The sequence below is a fragment of the Nyctereutes procyonoides genome, unplaced genomic scaffold (assembly GCF_905146905.1).
Source record: "Nyctereutes procyonoides isolate TBG_1078 unplaced genomic scaffold, NYPRO_anot_genome, whole genome shotgun sequence".
NCBI classification, from domain to species: Eukaryota; Metazoa; Chordata; class Mammalia; order Carnivora; family Canidae; genus Nyctereutes; species Nyctereutes procyonoides.
The window spans coordinates 5,967,180-5,973,179 of NW_026575040.1; positions in this window are offsets into that span (position 1 = coordinate 5,967,180).

Below are 6,000 nucleotides of genomic sequence, written 5' to 3' on the forward strand. Positions count from 1 at the left end.
ACAAATGACTTAGCCTGTCTGAACATCAGTTTCTTTTCCCACAAAAGGTGGATGATAATAATTCCCACCTCATATTATTTGTCAAAATGAGTCAATACCTGTCAAATGCTTGCACGTGATGCACACTCAGAGAATGTGAGGCTGTCGTCTTTATACCTGCTCCACCCCCACTGAACACATTCAGTCAGTGACTCAGAGCCATCAGTTCCAGCCCTGAAATGTTTCTTACGTGCGTGCTCTGTCCCTAGGTGCTTATTTACATTCATCCGCCCTCCTCTCAAGGTCTCCCTGTCTCCAATCCTCTTCTTTAACCTATCTCCAGGATGCCACCAAACCCATCTTTCTGAGCTAGAGTCCTATTCACATCCCTTCCCAGTTAAAAATAATAATAATAATAATAATAAAGAATTGCTGGCTGCCTTTTCCCCAAACACTGAGTAAGGGCCAGACTGCCCCCCATCTCCTGCCATGCTGTGCATCTTGGGGCAAAGATGCTGTGCATCTTGGGGCGAAGGCTCTCGGGACGTTAGTCAGTTGACCCACTGCCTGTGGGCCTGGAGGGTAACCCCGAGCTGGCAGGCCAGCTGCACATCCAGAGAGGTGTCCTTGCCTGTGTCTCTCTCATTCGTTTACTATTGCGTCACTCCAGGGTGTGGCTGGGTTGAAAAAGGCTCTGGTTTCAGCCACACGGGACTGAAACATATGAAAAAGTGCTCTTTGAAGACACGTTGGTCATCCATTATTTTTAAATACTTTCCTTAAAATGAACTCGCTTTTTCCAGTAGTTTTCAGCTGCATGTTCTACTCCTTGTGAGCTGTAAACAGGATGGAAAAACTACCAACAAGCTAATGACCTGGCTCATGGGAGGACAGGAGGGGAACAGAGAATGGCAACTTCTTATTCCCGACACTGACTTCTGTCCTGGTGAGTGCTCATTCCCTCCATGGAAAAGTACCCCTCTGGGCTACAGCCTGAGTACCTCGGCCTCATGAGCAGCGCTCAGGATGATGGGCATGTTGGTGGATCTGTTCTTTGGGATGCTGCGCACGGAGCAGTGGTCGTGCCAGCCACACGTTACTCTGGGTGTTGGAATAAATGGGGTGGTGGGGCATGTGCCTGGAGTGTGTATCCAGCCCATGGGTGAACTGAGCTGAGCTGCTTGCACTTAGAGCAATTTCTGGTTGAGCAGCTGTTTGCACAACACCCCTGATTTGAAATCAGCTATGGGATGAGCGGAAGCAAGTGAGACATGTGTCTTGTGACTATACACAAACATCCCATTAAATTCCACAAACATTCCACACTATGGGTAAAAGAAGCCATGAGCTGACGTGCTTTAAGCAAAAGATGACTCTTAAGTGATCCTCGCTCTTATCTGTAAGTGGAAAATGCCGTAAGTTCGGACGGACCTGCCTTCTCAGCACTGCGCTTACTGTTAATGCATCTTCCAAGGTGAGTTTGAGGGGTGCCTGGCTGGCTCAGTCAGTTAAGTGTCTGACTTTTGATTTCAACTCAGGTCCTGATCTCAGGGTCATGAGATTGGGCCCTGTGATGGGCTCCATGCTGGGCATGAAGCCTGCTTGGGATTCTCCTTCTGCTTCTGCCCCTCCCCAGGTGTGCGTGCACGTGCATGTGCGCTCTCTCTCTCTCTAAAAAAACACAAACAAACAAACAAAAACAACGCAAAACAAAAAAGAAACAAAGATGAGTTTGAGAAGGTCAATTTGCTGTGACTGTTCAGAGGTGACCACAGAGGCAAATTCCTTCTGCTGCTTTGCTCTCTCCCATCGCCCTCTGGTGTCCACAGTGAGACATAACCCTCAGAGCCTGGCATCTGCGTAGAGTCCAGCTCGCGTTCCCATGATTGGGCAACAAGGGAGACCCTAGTTTAAGACCCAGCCTTGCCACTTGCCAAACTATGAGGCCTATCTCACCTCTTTAAGCTTCAGTTCCCTTACCTATAAAAGGGAGATCATAATACCTACAACGCTAGTGCTCTTGGAAGGATTGGAAAGGGAGAAGATATGGAAATCACTTCACACCATCCTAGAATAAAGAAATTGCTTCAAAAAAAAAAAAAAAACTGCCACTAAAACTCTTGACAGTTAATGCGTCCTAACCAAGAAGCATGGGCAAAACTTACAAGAGCACTAATATTTTTGCATTATACTTAATTGTCTATCCACGGTTTCTTTGCTGGATTATGAACTGTGAGGTAGGAAGCATGTATCTCAAATCATCTTACAGTGTTTGGCCCGTGGCTGGAGCTCAGGAAATAGTTGTTGAATGGATACTGAATAAAAACTTATTTCCCCCAGCCTGAAAGTGATAAGAAATTTATAGTGTTTCCAAACATCCAAGCAAATCCTCTAAGGCCAAATGGATTCCAAAGGCTCCACAGTTCAGCTCTCTTTGGCAATCCCACTCGTCCTGAAACACTCTGGCCTTTGGAGTATCTGTATATTTCAACGTAAAGGGTGGAAAAGCACACTGATTAAGTCAGGGATGGGGACTCGAGCTCTGAACCCTTAAGGAATCTAAAAAGGAGAATGAGTTCCTAGGAAAAATGGGGAGGAGTTTAGAGATGGAGGCTAAGAACCAGTGGGGATCTTTGGAAGTCAGGACCAAAGCTGCCCTCTTGTGGGTAAAATAAGGGTGCTGGTCCCATCCCAAAACACCTGTATTACACTCTGAAGGGCCAACCCAGTTAACAAGTGCCCAGATGAGTTCAATTATACAAATGCACTTGAGTCTTTTGTAAGTCCTCTCAAGGGTCCATTGGGAAGACTTCAGAAAGGAACATATATCAACCATTATGAACATTAATAAATATTTTCTTTACCTGAAAATAATGCTTCTAATACCACAAGTCCACGAGCCCACAGCCAAGAGAAGAAAGTGAAGAGAGAGACGAGCAGATTTGTTCTGTCCTTAAACACAAAAAAAATATAAGAAAATTCAGCTGTGTTTGTACTTTAAATGAGGTACATTTTGGAAGAGAAACTTGCTTGTTCTGACTTGCACAGTCTCTTCATGAGATGGAGAAGATGACTTTGACATTGAGAACTGACCAAGAGCTGGTGATTGCAGCATCATCTGTTCTTTGTCTAGTATAGTCTTAAAATACTTTAAGGAAGGGGCACCTGGGCGGCACGGTCGGTTAGGTGGCCGACTCTTGCTTTCGACTCAGGTTATGATCTCAGGGTCCAGAGATCCAGCCCCAGAGTCCGGCTCTGTGCTAGGCTCTGTGTTTAAGATTCTCTCTCTCCTTCTCCCTCTCTTTCTCTCTCTCTAAAATAAATAAATAGATAAATAAATAAATAAAATCTTTTAAAAAACAAAAAAATAAGATAATTTAAGGAAGATGGAGTCTATCAAAGCCCAAAGTTCTTTGAAATTAACCTCACAGGGGAATTCATCAGCAGGTCAAATAAACTGCTGGGGTTTGTAGCCATTACGGTTTGGAAATAACCGATTTGGGGGCCAGAAAATGACTGTAAAGAACTCCTAAGGGGATTTTGGTTCTGCATCCTTCAAAATCTGGCCAACCCTCCAAAGAGAAATGAGCTGGGACACCTGTGTGAAGAGCTGATGCTCTCTGACAGAAGAAGCAAGACTGTAGTGAGATCTTATTCTTGAAATAATACCAAAAATAAAATACCCTCAATTACAACATTTCACCTGTTTGAAAAATCATATTTGATATGGGGTGCTGATAAAGTTCATCATTTTAAACTGTTTCAGTTCCTAGGAATAAAGGAGTGCAAGACTCAGATGCACCCTGCTTTTGTGGTGTTTCTATTCTTCTGGAGGAGGCAGGCAATATACCAATAAGCAAGATAATTTCAGGTAATAAATAGTTTAGAAAAAATAAGATAATGCAATAGGAAATGACAGCAGGTGAGTGCGAAAGCTTCTCTTATTTAATTTTAATGTTCTAATGAAAAACCTTCAAGCATACATAAAAGTAGAGAGTATAAGGAACTCCAATATGTTCCTCAGATCCAAAACTTACCATTTTTTTCCCCTCATCTACTTCATTTGGCCTGTTTCTTCCTTCCTTTCTCCTCCTCCCACCCCCCTTCTTCTTTTTTACCTTTTTCTAGTTTTCAGGTTTTAATTGCTGAAATATTTAAAGATGAATTCCAGTCTTCCTTCAGTTCACCCCAGCATACTTCAGTATCCATTTCTAATAATTAAGGGCCAGATAAGGTTTTTTAAAACTTTTGCTTAAATAAATTTATAACTCACCATTATATTGTTTAGATTATAAAATTGTAAATTATGTAACAATATGACATAGACCTTTTATAGTAATTATAGTTACACAAATTATATAACACAATTATAAAATTATAAATTATAAAATAATTACCAAACATTCTGAAACAACATTAAAAATAAAATTTTATAAATATCCATAACCTAGTCAGTCACCTGCACTTAGTAACTACTTGGATTTAGGAGCTTCTTCCATCTTTTAAATAACATTTTTATTTATTTTATTACAATATAACATACTGTTGAAAAGTACACATACCATAAGGATAACTCGCTGAAACACCATAAAGTAAACACATCTGTGTAACTACCACTCTGGGACTCCAACTTTGTTTTTTTCTCTTACAATTTATTTCTTGAAGAAACTGGTCATCGACTTTAGTTTACCACATACTGGATTTGCTCAGTGTTTCTTCTATCACTATGTTTTCAGTAAAAATGATCATTGGATCTTGACTCTAGGACAGGATCGAGATCAGTAATAGAGTTGAGCCATAATGAAAACTGAGGCAAAGGAAAAAAACCAGTAATAATCAGTAATACTGATTCTGTCTGTATTTAAAATTCTGATATTTTGTTCATCATGAACTTTTCTGCATTAATTTTGATTTTGATTTTTGAAAATACTGCATTAATGTTATTGATCTTGATCACCGAGTTCTTTGGCATACCCTAGTGTTGGCTCTGGCTAGAGGCTTGACCAGTCTTAGGTTCAAGTTTTGTCAAGAATACTCCATAGCTGACTGTGTATCTCTTTTGCATCATATTAAGAGAGACTTGCTTTCTGGCTGTCTTTGTTACATTAACAGCGATTATTGTAGGCACCTGGATGACTCAGTTGGTTAAGCGTCGCACTCTTGATTTCTGCTCGGGTCATGATCTCAGGGTTGTGAGATTGAGCTGTGTCAGGCTCCCTGCTGAGCAGGGAGACTGCTTGAGATTCTCTCCCTCTCCCTCTGCCACTCTCCCTTCTCACGTGCATGCACTCTTTCTCTAATAAATCAATCTTTTTTTTTTTTTTTTTTTTAAAGAATGATTGGGCCAGCCCCGGTGGCTCAGCGGTTTAGCGCCACCTTCAGCCCAGGGCGTGATCCTGGAGACCCGGGATAGAGTCTCACGTCAGCTCCCTGCATGGAGCCTGCTTCTCCCTCTGCCTGTGTCTCTGCCTCTCTCTCTCTCTGTCTATGTCTCTCAGGAATAAATAAATAAATAAAAATCTTGAAAAAAAAATGATCATTAGAGGATGTCAGCTCTGACCATAACTGTTCCATATCGTACTGGAAATCCTAGCAAGTGTAAGAAGACAAGACAAAAAAAAAAAAAAAGCATTCAGATGGAATGGAAGAAATAAAACTGTCCCCCATCACAGATGGTATTATTGTCTAAATAAAAAACCCCAAGGAATCTAGTTCTAGAAGAACTAATGTGTTTAGCAAGGTCATGGATTAGGTCAACATACAAAAATTAATGCTTTTCTATACTCACAAATGAACAATTGGAAATTAAAGTTCAAAATGCTTTCAAAAATGCAAAAACATTATCATCTAGAATAGCTCCAAAAAGAATATGATATACTCAGCTATAACTGTTAACAAAACATGTACAGGATCTATATGGTAAAAACCATAAAACACAGATGAAAGAACCAAAGATTTAAATAAATGGGGAGAGGGGCACCTGGGTGGCTTGGCGGTTGAGCGGCTGCCTTTGGCTCAGTA